The sequence below is a fragment of the Liolophura sinensis genome, chromosome 9 (assembly GCF_032854445.1).
Source record: "Liolophura sinensis isolate JHLJ2023 chromosome 9, CUHK_Ljap_v2, whole genome shotgun sequence".
Taxonomy (NCBI): domain Eukaryota; kingdom Metazoa; phylum Mollusca; class Polyplacophora; order Chitonida; family Chitonidae; genus Liolophura; species Liolophura sinensis.
The window spans coordinates 16,475,714-16,501,191 of record NC_088303.1 but is presented as its reverse complement, the minus strand read 5'-3'; the positions used below and the strand labels follow the sequence as shown (position 1 = coordinate 16,501,191).

Below are 25,478 nucleotides of genomic sequence, written 5' to 3'. Positions count from 1 at the left end.
GGTCCAGCAGCTGATGATGGCTTCACCACAATCAGCAAAATCCACTGATTACCTTCAAGATAAGAGCTGAATGACTGGATCAAATAACAGAAATGCTCATCAGTACACTGATAGAGGGGGGCTAGTCCACATGGTTGTTTACCAGCTGGCCCAAGATTTACATGCACCCTTGGCTGCTTGGGGACATGGGTGGGATGATTGCATGGGAGAGTAATTAGAAGCTAGAGCAAGGCATGCATCTACTGGATAAAAAATTAGTCCAAAAAAGGTTGCTTTGCAGGTGGTGTTTCCATTTGATGCAATTAATATTCATAAACAAAACAATCTTGTTTTAACTTTATAAATGACGCAGTATAAGCATGCACTCTGAATCCACACAGTCTCATGTAACAGCGACCTTATGTACATGGACTTTGAACTTCCACCTCATTTACAGCTGTACGGTAATACTAAAACCAGGTAGAAAGGCCACCACAATCAAGGTTTACCTTCATGCTTTTGTGCACAACATCTCTAGACTGAAACGTCTGATGTACAGGATAACTCCTATACTTAGATTTAAATGACCTAGTTGAACTGACAATGCTACACGGTTTATATATAAAAGACTGTGTTAGTACATACGTACATGTAGTTGTGTCTTGTCATTTGTAATATGGTTAGTTTCTTGTAATACTGGGTTAATAATACCATCCACTGCACATGCACAAGCTGACCCGGTCACACCATTAGCTTTCACTATTATTTACCTGTATTAAACTCCCAATTAATGATATATATGCCTTCCTAGCATTACCTGCTAGTCAATAGGAGTGCCCAATTAAGCAGCTTCCACTTCATGAATCCAGGTACACGTAATATCCTGTTATGTTTAAAATAGAAAGTACGGTATATATACCGGTAATTATAATAATGGAATATTCCAGTGTTACAGGTTAACTGAAAATGGGCCAACACAAACAGAGCTAAATCTCTTCAACACCCTGCTCAATACTTTATACCTGAGCGCATGTATAAGTTACCTGTTAATATTACGTGTTACCTGTAAAAGCTGAGTTTACACCAACTGGTCGATGCACTGCGCCTTTAAGCTACAACAATAACATGCATGACATCTCTCATGATCTCCTACCTGAACTTAGGCCTAACTGCGCTTGTTTTTGAGGAAGCAGTGGCCCTGCACAAAATCTCCTGTGTTAACAACTCTCTGTGTAGCTCTATATCCTGATACCTGAGCCAGACTAGATAATCAATACTCATCTATAAGATGTAACAAAGGTATACAGGTGGCTGATTGGCGCACATGGCCGATGTACCACGGTGTACCTGTGTACGAACAGGTCAGCTCACCCTACCTGTACAAGCCAATGATACCTGCCTCACTCAGGTAACGCTGGATGTTTTAATGGGCGGTTGACAAGCAGCAAAACTAGGTCTAGCACATTGTAAATCTATCAAACAATCTTAATATGCTGATAAAGGTTGGCATATAAAGTAACCTGCAAAGATATTACAGGCCACAAGACTGCCTTTACTGCAAACACTACCATATGCTAAATAACCACAATGACTCACCTTCACTAAAGCTCAGATAAACGGTCTTCCAGAAACTACCACTTTACTGGAGAGTATACGGCGCTGTGTGAACAGTATATAGAAATAGATCTACAGTATTCAAAGGTAAAAAGAGTCTAATAATAACGGAGTATCTTGTGAATTAAGTCTTCAAACCTAGACATAAGAGTGAATCATTCGTCACCTTCAAATCACCACCACAGTTTTAGCGGTGTTTTTTGCATCATCATGCCTGGAGTAGCTATATACAGTATCGGCCTACCGCTTTGTAAGTTACATTACTCCTGCATCCTGGACCCTTAAATATATCCTGACAAAACCACAAACACACGCATACTTCCATAGTCTGAAAGACAACAGACATAACATGTTACTTGTTTATATACATAACATATTACAATCATGTACATTATATGAAAGACATACAGCATAGAGAGAGAGTAAAACCAGAGCAGCGACCAAACGTGCTACACAGGAAATGGTCACACTTTACCCGCGATGGCCTAGTCAATTTACGTCAGGGCTTTTTTCTAACTGTTCATGTAAATGCTTAAATAGTAGCAAAATACATGCCCTCTAGGGCTATATTCTAACTGTTCATGTAAATGCTTAAGTAGTAGCGAAACACATGGCCCCTAGCACCCATGCATATCTTAGAGATTAGTAGTATTGGATAAAGCAATATGCAGTGATGATCATCAGACTTTACTAAACGTCCCTGGTATAGAATCCAGACCTACATGTACAGAAACATGCATGCATGCAAGTGACTTACGGCAAATAGATATTCTTGAGTACGGCAGAAAACTCCAATACCCCAGCCACGACCACAGCCATACAGAAAGGCTGCAGCACCCCAATATATTGACAACTATTGCAGCTCGCCTAGCTATATACATGGATGTAGCTCAGTGTGAATATTACAGCCTCATGAAGCTGAAGGCGGTCTGATTGTCTTCCTGCCAGCCATGTGTGATTTACTGTTGAAGACCTAATTGCACTGATAGATGGAGCTCACTGATTCCTGTGATCAATAGCTGCGTTGTTATTATGTACACAGCGTAAGAATTAAGTGAATATCTCGGGCTGGCTAGCACACACCCACAACGACACACACTACAGTCACCCTACAGGCAGGCTTCACCTGACACCATATTTCAATGCGTCAATACTTCTTGCACCACACACAGAGCACTACTGTTTACTCTGGCATGCGCCGTATCTAGGGACACTTTTTTCATGAATTCTGCTTTATGAAGATGAAACTTTGAATAGCTGGGACCTCGCAAATATCAGGCCACTCAGACCAATGGGGATGTGTGTTCAAATCCAGCTTTTACAGTTTTGGTCAAAAGCTTTGTCAGGCACTTAGCAAAGGTCAGTTGTTCACCCCAGGCACTCTTATACCCTCCCATAAACCTGGCCAATGTCACATAAGTGAAATTTTATTTAATGCAGCATTATAAATTGACATGTCCCAATTAATTAAATAAATACACTACTTACATAAAATACATTTAATGCTGAGCTCAAAAATATTTTCCATTAACATACAAATTATGGTGGTCATGATAATGACAGTAGGCAAAAAAATACAAACAAAATACTGCACATTTTCATACCAAGTAATGGTTATCCAAATATTTTACCCCTCACATGCTACAGCTAATTATTAAAAGGCAGCAAAGTGCATCTAAATTTACCAAAAGCATATACTACATGCTTAATCCAGTAATTTGTTTGTTTGACTAGTGCTTTACGCTCTACTCAAGACCTCTTCATTTAAGCAACAGCTGGAAGCCAGTGTAGCCATTCATTACAGATATAATATACTTCAGTTATACAAAATAACATATGACATATACCAAACTGTGCATACTTTTTCTTTAATTTCAAGAAAGTTGCTGATAATCATTGCTTAAAAGCAATATTTCAGCGTAGGCCTACCTGGCATATGCTCTGGCTTTCTGTTATATCAGAGATATGTGTGTAGAGTGATTTTGATAAATGATTACCAATTCATTTCACATATTTCCACACAGAATACTGATGTTTATTCTATATGTTCACATACATGCATGTATCTTCGTGTAGAATAATTGTCCAAATAGACATATGCATGTACGCTAGCTGTGATACAAATCAAGTCACATGTGACATGAAAACTAGCACTTTGCTTGACAATATAAAACAGATGTAATAGTAGTTAAAACAATTCCTTTATTGTTCTTTACCGTTTAAAGCTAATATTCTGCACATTGTAAATTGCATTTGAAAACCATCCTGGCTGGAAAATTGCCAAACTTGTACAAAACTACAATAAACCTGTAACAGCTGGCTAACCAAGTGCAGACTCTAGCGGTCATATAATGCTGAAACAGACAGGACAATAAAATGTTTACTTGTGTATTTGGAACAATGGATGTGTTTCACCATTTTATTCTGAATCACCTGACTGCTATTAAAATCTGCATGTTCATAAATATAAATGGATATAATGTCAAATGCACAACAGTCAGACTGCCTTACCATTCAAACACTGAATGTTTTCCATTCCAACAATGTGAATATGTAATATTTATTAAAAATAATTATGTTTTAATACATGTATAGCTACTTGTACATTTATTTATTTGATTGGTGTTTATGTTGTGCTCAAAAATACTTCACTTAAATACGACGATTCCCAGCATTATAATGAGAGGAAACCGGGCAGAGCCTGGGGGAAACCCATGATCATCTGCAGGTTGCTGCCAGACCTTCCCACGTATGGCCAGAGAATTCACAGCGAGAGGCTGAAAGCATCCTGGGCCATTACGCCGTTCTGGCATGCTAACCACCTCAGCCATGAAATCCAACCAGTATGAACAATCATAATAAAGAAAGCCATCATGACATTTTGTCAAAAACTAGAAATGCACTTGTCTATTTGCCTTTATTGCAATTCATATTGCTATCACAGCTTCCTAATGATCAAAAGTATTTCTTTACCTGACTGAAATCTCTTGGGGGAGGGGGGGCGGAGAAGGAGATTGCATTATAAATATACATATGTATCATCCGAGATGGTTTCAGATAATGTGGCAAAACGGACGCAAACTTTTACAGTATCTCACCTGAGCAGTTCATGAATATTAAACGATAATTAATTAACATATTTGTGTGTATGATGTGCTTTTCTATCTGAGAAAATCATCTACATTCCGCCTGAGTGAACTGAATATTAACTTAACTGCTTAAAGCTAAACATCCAAGTGAAATATACACAAATCTGAAAATATTTCTGAATATAGTTAGAAAGTAAACCTCCCTCACTGAATAAATGAATGATTATGGTTTAACGCCCAATCAGCAATATTTCAGCCATACTGTGGCCACCTACATCACTAATATATACATCTATACAGCTGGGTGTGTAACAATATTGTATAAATACGTATAGCTATACACTGACATGGAACACAATTACACCTAATGAATGCTGATTTACAGCAAATGATGAGAAGTTAATGATCACAAAGTAATTTGTTAAATTCAGTAGTTAATTTCCTTCAATGTTCAAGAGAATACTTCAGTCCTAAGAGAGGCCAGGTTGAAATATTAGGCTGATATGAAGGATATGGAATATAGTTAGCACCAGGGTTCAAAAAAATTTACGCTGAACAACGCTATTTAACCCCTACAAGAGTCCTGATAAACAAAATCTTCAGCAGTTTCTGTAAAATTTTCGTGATGTGACGTAGTAATATTCCTAATGTGACGATGAATCAGGCTGATATGACATCGCGTAATGCCGTTAGGCTGGAATGACTGCGTGTGCGTTTGAAAGTACGACGTTATTTGTTGCTGTAAGTTAGTGATGGGTGACGTCAAGTGTTTTTGAAGGACGTCACGCCAGGCAAAATTGGAAACTCCAAACTACCAACTACAGCTTTAATACAATGTGCTTTTTCTACAATTTAAGATAGCAATTCCAACTATCTCGATCCTTATCATTTAACTTTGTCTTTAAGACATACATGTCTTAACACTAAATTAGCTCTTTAAGCAAACAAACCCCTTAAGGGCCTTGAAGTCATGTTGGTGACTTCTCTCATACACCGGAGTCATTAGGTCAGCCTTAAAGATTTAAGGCTTAAACACTGCCGTAGGGGTGTTTGTTGTGTAACCAAATACCTCAGAACGTTGTCAAATTTTATGGGTGGGATATGTGAGGCGGTAACAATGGCACCTAAATACTCCTTTTTAACTACTGTTTCATTCATTCTTACTGTACAGTACACATGGAATAGGGGAATACTGTGTGTGTAAAAAAGATAGGGCAATTAAGTGATAATCTATCAGGAAATTTTAATTCTGACGGCTAATACTATTAAAGAAAAGGTAATTTCCATGTATGTGCTGTCCTGAGCTATAGCCTAATTCTTAAACCTTTTCAATTGCCTCTGCGCCCAATGTTTTGAAACATTCTGAGAGAATCATGGGGTGCTTTATTGATTGAAAGTGCTTTAGTGATTGAAAAGGTTGAAGATTTACAGTTTGTATAACCATTGCTCACAAGACTTTGTCATCTACATAGAACTCCACACACCTGGTAACTGAATTACCTGGATGTTGTTGAGCACCATTACCTGAGGTTTACCATGTTTACGGTGAGATGTTGTCACCAGATATATACTTATTCTTCATGCTTGTATAAAAAATTTGTGTTTAAAATGCTATATCTACAACAAAAAGTCCATATTAGAATGAAGGCACGTGGCAAAATGATAATTACATACTGTACAGTACAACATGACTTACATTCACAGTGGGCTAAATATACCTGTAATGGATATATTAGGGAACATCTTTACCCAGAAGGTAAACACTATCCATGGCTGTACAAAACTACTGACAGCCAGCACACTTTACTCTCTCTAATACACAGGGTGGGGTTATTGTTAGAGAAGAAAACATTAGTTTTACCTCAGGGGCTTGGTCACAGGTGACTGGAGGCAAGCTGGCAGGAAGTTTCAGAGACATTAGTGGGTCAAGTTTTTGACTTGATTTTTCGAGTCTACCCTTTAGTACCAAGCAGGAAGCATAAAGGCCACACTCTGTATGGTCACAGTTTTTGACCATTATAGCACACAACACTTATACTGACACCTGGTTACCTAACAACACACGACTGTTTATATCACACTGTCTGTGTCTATCACACTACTGACAAACCATAGCACAGGGTAGTACATGCTACCAGGATAGAAAGTGTATAAATTACTGACCATACAGCACCATATATTTACATCTTCACAGAGTTTTGTCACGTTTGTGCCATCATAGAGTTTGGTCATGTTTGTGCCATCAAAGAGTTTTGTCATATTTGTGCCATCACCGAGTTTTGTCATGTTTGTGCCATCACCGAGTTTTGTCATGTTTGTGCCATCACCGAGTTTTGTCATGTTTGTGCCATCACCGAGTTTTGTCATGTTTGTGCCATCACAGAGTTTTGTCATGTTTGTGCCATCACCTAGTTTTGTCATGTTTGTGCCATCACCGAGTTTTGTCATGTTGGTGCCATCACCAAGTTTTGTCATGTGTTTGCCATCAAAGAGTTTTGTCATATTTGTGCCATCACCGAGTTTTGTCATGTGTGTGCCAACTGAGTTTTGTCATATTTGTGCCATCACCGAGTTTTGTCATGTTTGTGCCATCACAGAGTTTTGTTATGTTTGTGCCATCACCAAGTTTTGTCATGTTTGTGCCATCACCGAGTTTTGTCATGTTTGTGCCATCACCGAGTTTTGTCATGTTTGTGCCATCACCGAGTTTGTCATGCTTGTGCCATCACCGAGTTTTGTAATGTTTGTGCCATCACCGAATTTTGTCATGTTTGTGCCATCACAGAGTTTTGTAATGTTTGTGCCATCACCGAGTTTTGTCATGTGTTTGCCATCACAGAGTTTTGTAATGTTTGTGCCATCACCGAGTTTTGTCATGTTTGTGCCATCACCGAGTTTTGTCATGCTTGTGCCATCACCGAGTTTTGTCATGTTTGTGCCATCACCGAGTTTTGTCATGTTTGTGCCATCACCGAGTTTTGTCATGTGTGTGCCATCAAAGAGTTTTGTCATGTTTGTGCCATCACCGAGTTTTGTAATGTTTGTGCCATCACAGTTTTGTCATGTTTGTGCCATCACCTAGTTTTGTCATGTTTGTGCCATCACAGAGTTTTGTCATGTTTGTGCCATCACCAAGTTTTGTCATGTTTGTGCCATCACCGAGTTTTGTCATGATTGTGCCATCACCGAGTTTTGTCATGTTTGTGCCATCACCGAGTTTTGTCATGTTTGTGCCATCACCGAGTTTTGTCATGTTTGTGCCATCAAAGAGTTTTGTCATGTGTTTGCCATCAAAGAGTTTTGTCATATTTGTGCCATCATCGAGTTTTGTCATGTTTGTGCCAACTGAGTTTTGTCATATTTGTGCCATCAAAGAGTTTTGTCATGTTTGTGCCATCACCGAGTTTTGTAATGTTTGTGCCATCACAGTTTTGTCATGTTTGTGCCATCACCTAGTTTTGTCATGTTTGTGCCATCACAGAGTTTTGTCATGTTTGTGCCATCACCAAGTTTTGTCATGTTTGTGCCATCACCGAGTTTTGTCATGATTGTGCCATCACCGAGTTTTGTCATGTTTGTGCCATCACCGAGTTTTGTCATGTTTGTGCCATCAAAGAGTTTTGTCATGTGTTTGCCATCAAAGAGTTTTGTCATATTTGTGCCATCATCGAGTTTTGTCATGTTTGTGCCAACTGAGTTTTGTCATATTTGTGCCATCAAAGAGTTTTGTCATGTTTGTGCCATCACCGAGTTTTGTAATGTTTGTGCCATCACAGTTTTGTCATGTTTGTGCCATCACCTAGTTTTGTCATGTTTGTGCCATCACAGAGTTTTGTCATGTTTGTGCCATCACCAAGTTTTGTCATGTTTGTGCCATCACCGAGTTTTGTCATGATTGTGCCATCACCGAGTTTTGTCATGTTTGTGCCATCACCGAGTTTTGTCATGTTTGTGCCATCACCGAGTTTTGTCATGTTTGTGCCATCAAAGAGTTTTGTCATGTGTTTGCCATCAAAGAGTTTTGTCATATTTGTGCCATCATCGAGTTTTGTCATGTTTGTGCCAACTGAGTTTTGTCATATTTGTGCCATCACCGAGTTTTGTCATGCTTGTGTCATCACAGAGTTTTGTCATGTGTGTGCCATCACCGAGTTTTGTCATATTTGTGCCATCACCGAGTTTTGTCATGTTTGTGCCATCACCGAGTTTTGTCATGTTTGTGCCATCACCGAGTTTTGTCATGATTGTGCCATCACCGAGTTTTGTCATGTTTGTGCCATCACAGAGTTTTGTCATGTTTGTGCCATCACAGAGTTTTGTCATGTTTGTGCCATCACAGAGTTTTGTCATGTTTGTGCCATCATAGAGTTTTGTCATGTGTTTGCCATCAAAGAGTTCTGTCATATTTGTGCCATCATCGAGTTTTGTCATGTGTGTGCCAACTGAGTTTTGTCCTTTGTGTGCCATCACCGAGTTTTGTCATATTTGTGCCATCACCGAGTTTTGTCATGTTTGTGCCATCACCAAGTTTTGTCATGTTTGTGCCATCACCGAGTTTTGTCATGTTTGTGCCATCACCGAGTTTTGTCATGCTTGTGCTATCACCAAGTTTTGTCATGTTTGTGCCATCGCAGAGTTTTGTCATGTTTGTGCCATCACAGAGTTTTGTCATGTTTGTGCCATCACAGAGTTTGTGCCATCATAGAGTTTTGTCATGTTTGTGCCATCACAGAGTTTTGTCATGTTTGTGCCATCACCCAGTTTTGTGCCAGATTCCAAATCTATAAGCTGAGAATAAATACATAGATGTACACTGCTTGCAATTAAATTCCACCGGTACCAATTATGTAGTTATAACTATAAATCAGATGACTGTTCATAAAGGTGTACAGTCGTGTAGTTTTTTTTTACATGTGCATAGACTGTAAACCAGGTAACAATTCAGACTGCTGTACCTGTAATGGTCACCTCACCTGTTACACTCTCATGAGTTTTTTACATGTACATAGACTGTAAACCAGGTAACAATTCAGACTGCTGTACCTGTAATGGTCACCTCACCTGTTACACTCTCATGAGTTTCTTTACATGTACACAGACTGTAAACCAGGTAACAATTCAGACTGCTGTACCTGTAATGGTCACCTCACCTGTTACACCCTCGTGAGTTTTTTTACATGTACATAGACTGTAAACCAGGTAACAATTCAGACTGCTGTACCTGAAATGGTCACCTCATCTCTTACACCCTCATGAGTTTTTTACATGTACATAGACTGTAAACCAGGTAACAATCACCTGTAATGGTCATCTCACCTGTTACACCCTCATGAGTAATCAGAAGAATATTCAGTCATAAATTTCACCTGTTACACAAGTGTAACCAAGTAATTGTTCACACTGGTTTAGAGTTAATGGTCTGCTCACCTCTTACATACACAGGTACGCAATAAAAAGTCATTTCGCCTAAAACATAGATGTAACCAGGTATTAAACTATTCATGAAGGTGTGAGTTAGCTCACATATACAGGTGTAGACAGTTCACACAGGTGTACCATTAAATGATCAACTCATCTCTTACACACACAGGTATACATTAAACGTCACCTCACCGTTACATGTACTTGTACCATGTATTGTACATGTATGTTCAACTATTTAGAGGTGATAGTTCACACCTGTAGGTGTAGATGTATGAGCAGTAAACAGTCAACGAAGTGAACATGTACTTACAAAAAGATAGAACCATGAACAGATGACATTGTTTATGAAAGTTTTACAGAAACAAGTGGTGTACAGTAAACCATTAACTTAATGTACACGCATCTTATATGTAATAATTCTTCATTTATTTGATTGGTGTTTTACGCTGTACTCAAGAATAGATCACTTATATGATGGCGGCCAGCGTTATGGGTGGTGGAAACCAAGCTGACCCCGGAGGAAACTCAGGACTATTCGCAGATTGCTGACAAATCTTCCCTTCTAACAGTGCCAACGCCTTCGGCCAGGGAGGCCCCCATGTGTAACAATTAAAGTACCCATATCATGCAGATGTATAACTGTCATGAAGGTCTACAATAAATTCACCTGCTACATACAGGTGCAACCAGGTTACTGTTCCTATTAGTTTACAGTGCAGTCTGTTGGTAATGACCTCCAAGTACTGACACTACTCAGGTGTAAATTCTCACAATTTAATGGAGCTCAGCCTCGTGCCCCCAGTTTCATTCAGGTACAAGTGATATCCGACAATCCAGCTACCCATAAACTACCCTTACTGGACAAAACCATTTGGTCATATCCTACGTTCCATGGCTATGCACAAACTCATTTTAGACTCCAGTGATGCCACAATTGATGCACTTTATTAAAATCATCCACATCAGATCATGAGATATATATTTTACTTGTAAAAGAGACTTTGTCAGTTAAATTAAAATCCACAACTCACGTTCTCAGTGTACAAATATCGTCTCAGTCACACGACAAAGCCATGCAGGCATAGCCAGGTAACAAACAAAAGCTAACTCTAGGTACATGTACATGTAGTCTAAGTCATTTTCTGTACTGTACTGTAAATGGTATCCACATGTATACCCGGTTGGTGGCACAGCTTCATCTTTTTTTGGGGCATATACACCTGCTCAACATTTACCAAGCAACAGGTTAAAACAACGTACAGGTAGAAGATGAATCCATTTCCCAGTAGCCACGTATAATGGCAGAGCTTACCTGTATGTGCAATCAGCTGGGTCGGACTTCTCAAACGATAGCTCTATCTTTTCCCAGGAACTAACAGCTTTACAACGCAACTCAAGCCACATGTACACACATCCTTCACAGACAAGCTATGTCAAATGTCTTACCTGGTGCAAAAACGTGGTTAGACATCACTGCACTTCTGTATTTATATAACTGACATTACCCATGAGCTGAGTCTCTTAACTGGCCACACAAAAGCTGAATCTAGGTCAGCCCCACAATGCGCTCAGGTAAACTCCAGCCCGAGTTACCTGTACCAAAGACGCCTCGGCTCACCTGTGAGAAATCCACACTTTATACAGACGCTGACAAATATTTTTTGAGTCAATCAGGTTAAAATTGACTTACATTATGAAGAATGATGGATGGCTAAAGTGATGTGTAATATGGCATATAGCTCCATTCTGGCTGCGATGGAGTTTCCTGCCTAGCTACCTCTCTCTGTACACATATGAATCTATACCCTCTAGTTCAAAGGTTTATGATAGCTAGAGTACAGCAGGCACACTGGCTTTTACATCTATACATGACAAAAGCTGCAGCCCATGTTACATAAGATCCTTCTGCTGATGAAGCTTTAAATATTTGCAAATATTCAGGGGTTACTGGAGATCAATGCTCTTCTGAAAACATCTACATGTTAATATGGATTTCTTTTCTTTTTCTGACCTTATAGATAACTAATTATATAGCACTAAATCACTAAAACAGCATACCAAGATAGATAAATGAAGAAGTTCACTGCATCCTGATTCAATAAGAAAGGCGTTTATCTTTTCAGTAAATTTCAACTGCGACATTTAAAATTTTGACTTAAGTCAGAAATGTCATTGTGAATTGATTGGAGGTGTTTTACTCTGGATTTTTAATTCAACTATTTAAATACCTTTACTTAACAAGCAAAACCATTAATGATTTTTACACAGAATTGCGCATAATATTGCTTCTGACAATTCCTTTTACCCAGCTCTTTGGAAAGACATTCTAAATCTTTGAATGGAATATTCCATTTGCTGCAGACATCCTAGTTCCTTTGGTGTGTCTATAAAAATTAACTGGGAGTTTCATATCTCCATGTACTGTGTAATTATAAAGCAAATGAGAGTTCTCATTAGACCCTTTAGGTTGGAGAGTTCTCATTGGACCTTCAGGTTGGAGAGTTCTCATTGGACCCTTCAGGTTGGGGAGTTCTCATTGGATCCTTCAGGTTGGAGAGTTCTCATTAAACCCTTCAGGTTGGACTTGCATGAACTTTACCCTTCCACCAGTATACAGCATACACACAGAACACCTTAATGCAGGCCGTCGTGACATGTTCTTGAGTACTGCATAAAACACCAATCAAATAAATAAATAAATAAAACCTGTGTGTCATAGGTGAAAAATTTGTCAATGGCCAGGGGTCTACTCCGGTTTCCTCCACTCATAAAATCAAATAAATGAATAAATATATAATTACTTCAGTATTTAAAGTGAATTGAACTTACCGGGATATAACATCTTGCAAGGAAACTGTCATGAATTAATCTGCAATACATGTATTATAAAGCAGGAACAGCTAGGTGCTACTTGTGTCAAAATGACTTGTCCAGAATATCGTGAGCACTTGTCTGACCAAATTCTACACACAACTGTTGTACTGTCTTCTCCATCGAGTCCTGCATGTACTCACCAGGAGGAAATGTCTGTTATAGTTCTGATTTGACAAACTTGCTGATGTATCCTGGTTGCTTCCCTAAAAAGACATTGTTCTACATCAGGTTATACTGTGCTCACATCAGGTCCCTCAACAACACAGTAACAGGATCTGGTGTGTATAGTGCTTATACTTGAATGCCACTCACCTGACACAAGCACGTTAGAAAGACTGCGCCTAAGGGAATTCCTATGAACTGTGAAGTCATGTGGCTTCATGCAGTAAACTGATAGCTTATCTTCAAGATATGGTTTTGTTCAACTATACACTTTATCAACTTCCTCAATGTTTTCTACTATTACTGATTTGGCATTTTAAACAAGTGTCTAGAATCATTTCTTAGAGTATTTATTAGCCGGATCATGTGACATATTTGTGTGTTTATCTGACTTACCATATGTTTAATAATACTATATTTCAGAATATTTATCAACCGTGTATTCTGAAGACTTCTGGGATACACGTGCAAGGTAGATTTGGACAACACCTGGACAACGCCTGGACAACCCAAAGCACTGACACACCTCCAGACTTAGGCATGTTATTAAGGAAGCCAGCCAAACCAGCTGGCACTGATTATTTGACCACACAACCTTATTCAATGTCAATACTGGTTAACAAGGGCTGACATGCTGCAGTAAAAGCAACTCACTACTAATCCATGATGAAGTCAAACAGTTAAATTCGGAAACCTAAACGTCATCACAACATATTTTTATGACAAAACCTAACCTACCTTCAAAACCCATCCCCCTGATACAGGTCTGAGCTGGTTTAAAACATAATGCAGCCTTCTTCGTGAAAGTCCACTTAGGCTGACTTTCCTTGACAGCAATGAAGACAGCTATAAGAACATATCTAGTTCGTAACATGCTCTAATCAACAGGGCTCCCATACTGATCAAAAAATACAAAAGTCACCACTTCAAATGCAAGTTTCGTTCAAGCAGAGTTATTTGATCTGTGTCATTAAACTTTAACACCAACTTTTGTCCAAGATTTCATGCCCACAAAAATATATATGAATAAAATATACATGTACATTGCTTGTTTTATTGCTTTATATTTTTGTATTAAATGTGAAACAGAAAGCACAGAAAGTTATAAGTACATGCAATACCTTTTTATAGAAAGAAACTGTAATTGTAACTTACATGACAAAATAATGTGTAACAGTTACTTTAAAACACCTGTTTTAACGAGGAAGGTCCTTCCATTTCAGAGTGAACTGAAGTTTATGAAACTACATGTAGCGAACACTGGAGTCCTGAACCTGTGCTTTATCCACATGTGTAAAGACAGGGCTGGTGTGGGGGTTGGGGAAGGGGGGGAATTTAACCTCCACTCATTAACAGCACAGCAAATGTCAATTAAACAGCGACTTGAACAGATCTGTAGACCAACATTTCCTCCTCTCACAAGAACAAAACACGCCAGCTACATGAACAAACTGATTCATGCTTTTTGTGAAGCTGAACTCTTATCTAACATCTTCTTTATCTAACATCTTCTTCACTTAAATGGGTAATAAGATATTTTCTTTTTTCTTCATGCATGTGCGATAGTTTGACCTGTGTACAGGTCGGCAGCTCTGTTAAAGTAGGACAACTGGTAATCATCAGTATGTAATTCTCTTGCACCACAGTGCTTAATTAGAAGATCCCAATGCCTGTATTAAAAATTCATTAAATTATGCTATTTCAAAACTGACACCTGAGTCTTTGCAGCCTTGTTTTCAATCTGAATTTCTGCCTATAGGTGAATGAATGAGTTCTGGTGCAGTGGGCAAAAAGACATGTGGGCAGTGATGGGAAGCAAGAAATCATGTGCTTCATCTATAAATATGATGATCAAATACAGATGTAAACCAACATTCACCACCACACACCACCACACAACCCCTCAGCTTTGTATTATTTACTGATTTATTTGATTGGTGTTTTAAGCTGTACTCAAGAATATTGTGGGAGGAGGCATTATGGTGGGAGGAAACTGGGCATAGCCCGGGGGGAAACCCACGACCATCTGCAGGTTGCTGGCTGACCTTCCCACGCAGAGGAAGCCAGCATGAGCTGGACTCACAGTGACCGCATTGGTGCGAGGCTCCTGGGTCATTACGCTGCATATTATAAAAGAGTTAACACATCTCTTGCAAAAATAGTCAGTAATAAACATGTTATGTATAAATACACCTTTGTGTTACAGGTTCATGTTCTACAGAAATGTATAGATTGGAAACCTGTAAAACATGTCTGCCATGAAAATATAAATACATGTAATTAACAGTGATAACAAAACTGCTCTCAATTGTTTAATTACCATAAAAATTTGCCTGTCTAATTTGCAAGTTTCATATCAGCCAATTCACTTCATAGAATACATGTTTATATTTTTAACGTTTTGCAGACTTATATTATATATATCAGACACCACAAAGTATTAAGCTTTCTTCACTTTAAATCCTCAACCTTTTCTACCTCTAAAGCAGTGTTTTCAGTGTAATTTATGCTACACTAAAAATGATTTATATGTGTCACTAAAGATGCAAGCTTTGTAAAACTGTGCAAATTTATTTCTCTATATCACTTAGTTCTCTCAGAATCTCTCAGAGACAGAAAGGTCAGTAAAAGAAATAAGGTAATCATTCACAGCCCACATGGACAAAACTCATTTTACGTCTATTGATTTCAAAGAAAGTCATCATGGTTTTCATGATCTCATATTACAATACAAGACAAATTGTCTGATGCGAAAGATAAATGCTGAATGACCCTGGCTCCTGAACATTTAACCTCCAATGTCCTGACAAGAAAAACTGTCACGTTTTACGTCCATGAGGTTATACAAATATTTACTCTAACCATAAGACGGGAAAGCCTCTGACTGGAAGACATCAGATTAAATACATGCTGGAGGCAAGAACATACAGTGGCAGAGAGATCCTGGTTGTTTGATGTTGACACCATACTCTCATCAAAAAGATAACAGAATTTTATCAGGATTAGGACCAGGACTGTGTCACTGTTCACACAAATCCAAACTTCTGCTCAGGTGAAGAAGATTGATACATATCGATTGGAGGGATTTTCTTTAAGTCAGTGATAAGAATCCAAAAAGAATGTATAATCAAAAATTACATATTTGAGTGTTTTCCAGACAATTAAATTAACAGCTGAAAGATTTTGAAACACTGACTTTATCCCAAATTGTTAGCTTGTAATTAAAACAAAAAAATTAAAAAATTAAATTTCTGAAACTTTACTACATAATACAAGTAGGTGTAAATAGTTATAGGATTTTAGCAACTGTACTTAGGAGTTACGTACAGAAACGTTTTGCTGCAAGTGTAAGATATATTCTCAGAAGGAGATGTTCACATCATGAAGGTCAAAAAAGAGAATGATGATAATAAGAAAACTACTAAGTATATATACACTGCATGTTCTCACAGTTTGTAATACATGTGTATACTCTCAATGGCCATCAGTTTCAATGAAATATAAAATTATGCATGTAAATATGCTTGGCTAAGATTTAATAATTAATACAGAGGTTAAAGTGACCCGGACCTGTGCGGAACCAGTTATGACTTAATTACTGAGAGTGTCAGGTGAGTCTCTTGGGGTTGGGAGACTGAGAGACATGCAGGATAGCTTGATCAGGGACTGAAAAAATCATGTGTCAGGGACGCCTATAAATGGACAACCCAAAAGTAGTACAGGTTACCGGTTTAACAACCATTTTTAACCCCTGAACACATACATGTATGTCATTTCACACACAGTGCACTTTCCCATTACTGTGACTTGATAACTTGCCTAATGACGCCATTGTTCTAAAGATTGGTCGCTAATCAATGTTGTCAAAATAATGTAATCCCATCATTTCTTCACATCTTGCAGACTTATAATGTAGGCATTATTATTTTTGGTCTTGTCAGACAACTTTTTCCTTTAGACTGTCTATGTTTTACACCATTATAATACCTGTTAAGATGGTTACTTGTTCTCCATTAGTCAACACTCTCACACACTGTAAACCTTCAACGTTTTTTTCAGTTGAATTTGTGCAAACAACCTACAATCATTACAAAAATAATATTATCAAAAGTACTCATGTGAAGTGCATATGCTCTTAAAATGCTGACTTAATGGAAAGGTGGAAAATGAAAATAAAACAAAGTCACATGTCAAGCTACATTTGTATGCAGTTTACCCAAATCTGTATAGACTTATTTCCATCACTATAATATATAATATTTTAAGAATACATTATGTATAGCATCATAAGAATAATGTACATGAACACAGGAACAGTTTGAATGGCCACCTAACTTTAACCAGCAACAAACCTGCAAGTTGTTAGTCTCTGATTATAAACACATAAATATGTATGACAAGTAGAGAATCTAGCAGATTAGTCAAATGACCTGCTAGTTGAATGTGACCTCTGTATTTCACACCAAAGTCTGAGAACAGTGTATCTTTCCTTGGCTCCAAATGTATAGACATGTGTTTTTGACTTCTGACCTTTTGTGACTTCTAAGTTCAATGGATTATGCCATATATGGTATATCTCTACAGCATGCCTAACAATACATGTAAAACATGTACATGTTACTGCCAATTAACTTATCAAGGCTTAACCTACTATTCAGCCACCTACAGCAGAACATTCAAGCACACAAACAAACAAAAGTGTGAGTAAAGATCTTCTACATGGTTTAAACAAATGTCTCATCAAATACTGATTAAATCATTAAATCATTATATTAAATTGGTGTTTTACTCAAGAATATTTTACTTATACAACGGTGGCCAGCATTATGGTGGGTGGAAACTGGGCAGAGCCCGGGGGAAAACCCACTGCCATCCGCAGGTTGCTGGAAGACTTTCACACATACGGCCGGAGAGGAAGCCAGCATGAGCTGGACTTGAACTCACAGCGACCGCATTGATGAGAGGCTCCTGGGTCATTATGCTGCGCTAGTGCGCTAACCAATTCAGCCATGGAGGCCCCTTAAATCATTATATGATTTAAGAATTTATAAAAGGAATCAGATTAGATTTCTATGGCAGATGAAGAGAATAATAACTGCTCTTGCGATGATATCTTCACTGTACATGTACTCAATGCAGCTAAGAGCAGTGATCCTATGGGGCTATGACATACCTTGTACATATTTTATAGCCCTTAAACAATGCGGCTGTGTGTCCAAAGGCAACTTTCCCTAGGCCTGTTGTGGCCTTGGATCAGAGGGATTGTTAAGTACACGTACATTACCAGGGGTGGAGGTTTCATTTGCACTTGGCTCAGTTTCCCCCACCCACAAACCTGACAATGCACCCTCAGCCAGAAAACAGTTAATCAGAGCTTACACTACAAACAAATGCGGCACCGAACACTTACCTCTGAACTCATGTGATACAGACATGTATGGTCCGAGTTTTCAGTTCATCACCTGAAACATGATGAGGTTTTAACCAATCAAACACAGCATTTGTGCCACATACATGTAGCCAAGTGTTTTCTGACAGCTAGTTAGCCAGATTACCAGCTAATAAAAAGGTATTACTCATATTCCTGTAGTATCTAACAATAATTTATTTATTTATTTCACATATGTTTAATGGCACACTAAAAACGTTTCACTTGTATCATGGTCTCCAAATTTATGTATTCAGCCAACTGACAAAACTAACTGACTCTCAAAAATTGTAATCAGCACTACATGTATGCAATTCTTTACAAGTGCATGAAAAAAGAGTGATATAAGCGCTACATACTTCTGGGCTCAGGAAAATTTCCCTTCAGTCTATAGTCATGCTAGTGGTAGAACCGTAGAAGCATGCACTGGCAACACAAAGGTCATGGAGTGGATTGGTGTTCAACTAATACAAAGAATCCCTCTCTTTGTAGAATGTGTTGTTACAGAATTTATATGGTATTTTAATGGTTGATTATTTTGACACATATTACGATACTCTGTCATCTTTTTGCTTCAATAAAAAGCAGATGAATCTTGCCCACTCAATGTACGCAGATAGCCTATAAACGCTTAATAGACTGGAAAACTGGGCTGACCTAAAAACCAAGCAGGCTTTAATTATATTTATGTCAGTCCTTAATCTTTATGTTATTTATTTATTTATTTATTTATTTAATTAGTGTTTCATACCATACTCAAGGATATTTCACTTATACGACAGTGGCCAGCATTATGGTGGGGGAAGTCAGGCAGAGCATGGGGGAAACCCACAACCATCCTCAAGATGCTGGCAGACCTTCTCACTTACGGACAGAGAGGGAGCCAGCACTGGACTTGAACTCACAGTGACCACATTGATGAGAGGTTCCTGGGTCATTACGCTGCGCCAACACACTAACCTACTTAGCCACGGAGGCCCCCTTGATCACTACGTATCACCACATATAATGCCCCAGAATGCAATAATGATGAACAAAACTGGATGCAGCAGAGTCATTCTGATGGTGGTGTGGGGGTAATGTCTCAGTATTACTAAGTATCAAAATAGGTGAGGGTCCAAGGGCCAGCCTATGACCTATGGTTGCCACACAACCACCCCCACCCACCCAACACCTACATTGTCCCCCCACCCAAACAATAAGCTTCCTTTGTCTCAGGTCTACCCTGCACTAGACAAGCTATTCAAGACAGCAAAGGTAAAGTCCTGACTACATGCAAGAATATACACCAATTTATGGTTACTGGTAAATCCATGCAGAGTATAGCACAAATACAAACAAAGTTCAAACATGGCAACTTTATAAACATGACAAATACCAGTATGTAAAAGTAATATTATGGTACCGGTAAGATAATAACATTAGGGAAGACACACACAGCCAAGATTATAATTCAAGTGTATTCTAACTTAAACTTTCCTTCCATCAAGCAAGGTACATCTAAATGCTCTGTTTAATTAACATTTAAAACTCAAACTCATTACAAGCACACAAGCCATGTAGGTCTACCAGTATCTAAACTCTCTGGACATCAGTGATCCAGTGATCCTTGTCATGATTATTCATGCTAACACATGTTAGCTAAGGTTACTTTTTATAATACATGCAACTGTACTGACTGATTCAAAGTGATGTCATGGTACAACTATCTGGATATAATAAGGAAATAATTTCTACAAAAACTCAAGACTTAATTCTTAGCAAGGGTTCTGTTCTTTAAGATTCCTTGGCTGATGGCCAGGTGTTACCTCTCTCTGCCTGATAGTGGACACTAAGAAATAAGGCTAAGTTTCATGGTGTGTATGATTTTACTTTTTCAAGTTTACATTTGGACACAGACCCCCATTACAACTTGCGTTTTTCAGTAGGGACGATTGTAGTTCTGTGTATTTTAGGGTGTAAAGTCTTTTTTTGCTGCCAGCCTGCGTTTTTGGTGTACAAGTGCATGCTTGGTATCAAAATGATGGAAATTGTCTAAGCTTTGGGCAGGTATGAGTTTTAATGGTGAAAGTTTGAAATTCTGGGCGAGAGGACACAAGGAGACAGGTGGTGATGAGGCTGCGAGTGACGTCCCCTTGGCGTTGCTAAGCACCCCTCCCAGCTGCCGGCATGTAAAGGTCCAGATTTTGACGGTCAACCTATGTCAAGATTTTTACAGCTTCTTTCTCTCAGGCTGGGCCAGGTATGCACCAAAGCTTATTGGCCTCGGAATGTTTGGGACTGAGCTACAGCGCTAAACGTTAACATTGTCGCTTATGGAAAACTAATTGGGGTCTGTGGCCTGATCTGTCCACTTGTGCCAAAACATGTAATATGTCACTGTGTGCTCAGATTTGGCAACAGCCTGATAATATTTGGTGGGTACATCTGCGATGTGGTTTGCATTGACATGGAACTTGATTGAGCAGTTTTAAAGCTTTTTAATTCTATATTTTCCCCACATATCCATTTTGTCTAAAAATCGGCTAAAACGCTCTGTGGTCAAGGGTAGTACAGGAGTATAAACAGACTGGAACAAACACAGACAATGTTTCATTGTTCCTGGTTTTTAAAATGTCTCTTTTGGGGCTGACATTTGATAAATAATGCAAAATTTGAGTGCTGCGAGTGAAATTGGAGTATGTGGCTGATAGATAGGGTGGTGTGATTAAGGATGGTCAATAAGGCCTTGCATCACATATAAGGGCCCAGCCTCACACAGGTGGATAAAAACACATCAGCAGATTAATTTACTTGGCTAGAGTAGTAGAGAGGGCCAGTGTGCATTTAATTTACAAACCAAGTCAGGTTCCTCCCATGTGTGCCACCACACACTAGGTAAATGTGCTTCAAATCATCCTGCAGGTCACAAAACATTAAAAACAGGCATCTCTGCTGAAACACTGTCTGCTGTTTTGGGCATAGACTTGAAGTGGACAAGGTAAATTTTCCTCTTTAAACTTAAAAATAAACCACTGTAGGCATGTAGTTTTCATTGCATGTGTATATTCATTCCTCTGACAAGTTACATGTGCACTCACACAGTATGTGTGGCGTTGGAACAAAAATGATCAATTTCAAGTTTCTAGCATACATGTGAGTGTGATCTGTTGGAATATTGCCCTTGTGAAAATGAGTCTCTGCCCCACCAGGTGTCTGTTTTTCCACCAGAACATAGTACGCTGTTCCTGCGACATCTCAAAGGAGTTTTTGTTTTAGTATGTGGCCCAGTGTGGCTATCCACCTCCCTGGGCAACTGGGATTTTTTTTATGTTTCCAATGTCCTCACACACAAGTTAGAAATTAGACAGCTACATATGTCTTTCACATCCTAGTTTAATACCTATTGAGCTTTTGTCTTGGTTTCCCTCTTTAGATCTTGTCTCCCAAACATGGCGTCAGTGAACTTTGCCTGGTTTATGCATATATTGAACTGGGATCTACCTAGGTGAGTGGGGTCTGCTAGCCGTTCAGCTTCCTCAAAGGCCTGACCATTCGGATGCAGTCTTCCACTCCCTTGGCCGACCTAGAATCCCCGTCATTGGTCCGGTACTACACCATGACACATACCCCTCCGGCCCCCCCACCCCCCCAACCGGGGAAACGTCACAGGTTTCTCATATATGTACGGACAGTTTGAATGTCCATTCCTCATGCCCACCCAGCAACACCCAGTGTGGAACCTGATTACGGATGTAATTTCTCACTGATTATTTGAGGATTTCTGTGTTGTTACAGGTTAAAAAGTATAGCTTTTCCCCTCTTCTTGGGTCCCTTCAACATGTCTTGGGAGGGTTGCCTTGCTGACTGTCTGAATGACCAATGTGCATGTACTGTGTGGCTTTATTTTTGTGTAAGTGGCAAATTCATATTTCTCCCCTCTACTTATCTCTTGTAGATGCCAGTGTCACACTTTGGTGTTTGTTATGTGGAAAGTACTAATTTAGTCTGAGGCAACAACACAGGTGGTGGGATTCTTTTGCACTGTGAGTTGAGGTAAGCCAGCCAACCAATGGCAGCCATGGGGGAGACGGGAAAGGGGGGGTAGTGTGTGTGGGGGGGGGAGTGGGTGATCTTTTGAAGGGTTTTATCATGTGAATCACTATGTAAAAGGGATACTAGTCTTTTCTTTAGCCCTATCCATGGAAACTCTGCCTATGAGCATTTCTATATCAATTTGGATGCATATGTTTACTTTGATGGTGATCAAAATGTACTTTTCTGGAATTTTGAAACTCCGCTTTGCTACCCACCTGTATCACTTTAAGTCAAATTTTGCACAAAGTTGCTAAAAGGTATGTCCTATATTTTGTAAGTGGAATTGTCAGATAAATTACCTGTCTTTTGATGTATATTTTGACACTTTTGGCTTTTAAGTATTTTCTTAACACTGCTGTAAACAAGAAAATCTACTTGAAAATCCATAATTTTCTAAATGTTTGTCAATGGAAAATGTAAAATACTTTGTCATTGGAATTTTTTCATTTTTCTTGCAGATATACATACCAGCTTTCCAAAACATTTGACCTGGTTAAGATATTTTCAACGGTATGTGCACTACAGAGCTTTGAACTTGGTGCTTGAGGACGGACAAACAGACACATTTCCAAGATAGGGGTACCCCAAGTTAAATTCCTCCTACTGAAAAGTTTTTGCATGCATCAAGCTGTAACTTTATGTGTGAGGTTTAGAGGTAGTAAGCATTATGTGGTGCAAAAATGATTGATTTTAAAAAAAGTTGGCTGGTGTGATAGGACACAGACCCCCATTACAACTTGCGTTTTTCAGTAGGGATGATTGTAGTTCTGTGTATTTTAGGGTGTAAAGTCTTTTTTTGCTGCAGCCTGCCGTTTTTGGTGTACAAGTGCATGCTTGGTATCAAAATGATGGAAATTGTCTAAGCTTTGGGCAGGTATGAGTTTTAATGGTGAAAGTTTGAAATTCTGGGCGAGAGGACACAAGGAGACAGGTGGTGATGAGGCTGCGAGTGACGTCCCCTTGGCGTTGCTAAGCACCCCTCCCAGCTGCCGGCATGTAAAGGTCCAGATTTTGACGGTCAACCTATGTCAAGATTTTTACAGCTTCTTTCTCTCAGGCTGGGCCAGGTATGCACCAAAGCTTATTGGCCTCGGAATGTTTGGGACTGAGCTACAGCGCTAAACGTTAACATTGTCGCTTATGGAAAACTAATGGGGGTCTGTGGCCATTTTAATACAGCTTGGGTTCTGAGGGGAGATAACTCTTCACATTTTATAGTCCACCCATGGTCTTTAGGAATGATGCAGTGTCCACTTTTCACCATCACATACATAACTCACTTATGATAAATGATAGCATTCTCTTAAGATAATCTCACGTATCAGACAATCAGGTATTTCAAACTACGTCTTTCATTTTACCATACCGGTATGAAAAAATATATCCGTGAAACACGACGATTTACCACCTTCACACGGCTTACATTCTCTTCACAATCCAGCCTTCCGAGAAGCCAGCAGTTGATAGGTTATCTCCCCTGAAAAGTATGCTTTCACTTTTCCGCTATGCTGGCAGACCAAATGCGAATTCTGCTTGCCTTCGAAGGATCCAGAAGAAAGTAAATAATGCAAATAAAGTGAAACAAGTAAGGTAAATGGTTGCATAACCGAGCATAACCAAGATGTCAGCTGCAGCGCTAAGCTCAGAGGCGCCGTGAAGACATGGCTAGTCGCCGTCTTCAAGTGAAACGTGTGGGAACACGAACCGCCTTGGTAACAGGAGTTAGATGCTGTGCTGTAAGGAGTATGTTTGCACGAGCTGTCAAAATAGCAAGAGTTAACTGCCCCTTTGCCTTTGACGTTCAAGGCCACAGTGAATTCGCGGGTCCTACATGCCGTGCTCTACTCCCTCCATTACAGACCCCTATAACTTTATGGTTTCTGGCTCTGCCGAAAGGCACCCGTTTTTCTGGTACAAGTGGTGATTGACGCAATCATTGTGAGCCAACATGCACTTCGTACAAGCAGAAAGCCTTCGCGAAAGGCTACAAATTTTCATTGGTAGAGGTGGGGTGTGTTTTTATTAATATTCATGAGTAACCAAGCAGTAAGACGTTGACCACTGAACACTAAATTAAATAAATTCGTAGACAAGCTGACGTTAATGTGTGTGAAAAATTTAGGGTCAATCATCTCTGTGCATTCATCAGAGATAAAGTCTTCCAGGCATTTTCTTCACGGAAAAGATATTTTATCTATCAGTTACCGCTGAAGACAGAAACAAGGAAGCAGCCTCATACCTCCACGCAGAGCCCACCCTAAGAATCCCCAGTTCATGATAAAAAAAAAATTATGTCCTCTTCTAACATACATGTAATCCAGTGGTTCAAACATTTCAAACCGACTTCTAAAACAACAACAATCTTTTTCGGATAGGTGTTAGTAGGTTCATTTCTATTGATCAATGTGGATTAGCGGTCTCCAGATCTCTCGTACAAGGATTCGCATGGTGTTTCAGCAGAGGTTGGTAGACTGAATACTACGGCCTCTGCCTAGGGAGAGTAGCCGTGTTTATAAAATTGTTATTCTTCAACACGGCAGTCCTAAAATCTGCCAGACCGTAACCCCATTAATCCGTTGTTGAACACTTCATCTTCTTCAAATCGCCATGATATGGCTGAAATATTGCCGATGTGGCGTTAAGCCATAATCATTCATTCATTCTTCTTCAAAAGATTACCTACTGCATGCAACAATACTGAATAGGAAGTTCTGCTGAATAACCTGATGAATATCTTCTTGAAGATCACTCGATCTTCATTCAATTGGTCGTTATAACACCAATAAACATTTTCATTTCATTTTCATTTATTCACCAGTCTACAATACAGA

The 25,478-nt window shown here is 39.1% G+C and overlaps 1 protein-coding gene and 1 long non-coding RNA gene across 8 annotated transcripts in view; one reads left to right on the top strand and one right to left on the bottom strand.

Annotated features, from left to right (window-relative positions):
* LOC135474875 (uncharacterized) overlaps positions 1–18,950 on the bottom strand; it is a 41,212-nt gene extending 22,262 nt beyond the window's left edge. Inside the window, exons 1-2 of one of the 7 annotated variants that reach the window (XM_064754515.1) lie at positions 18,930–18,950; positions 18,553–18,604 (exon numbers count right to left, since the gene is read on the bottom strand). The gene's annotated coding sequence lies outside the window, so the exon portion shown is untranslated. Of the gene's footprint in view, positions 1–1,132; positions 1,317–1,575; positions 1,680–2,350; positions 2,822–11,418; positions 11,492–11,552; positions 11,797–13,120; positions 13,208–18,552; positions 18,605–18,929 lie in introns of those variants that run through there. The other 6 variants (XM_064754520.1, XM_064754514.1, XM_064754516.1 and 3 more) reach the window with 6 other exon arrangements.
* Positions 18,951–20,735: 1,785 nt separating this feature from the next.
* Positions 20,736–23,202, top strand: LOC135475092 (uncharacterized). Its single transcript, XR_010445024.1, has 3 exons — positions 20,736–20,812; positions 22,508–22,605; positions 23,106–23,202. It is a non-coding gene; the product is annotated as an uncharacterized LOC135475092 (long non-coding RNA).
* The last annotated feature ends 2,276 nt before the right edge of the window (positions 23,203–25,478 follow it).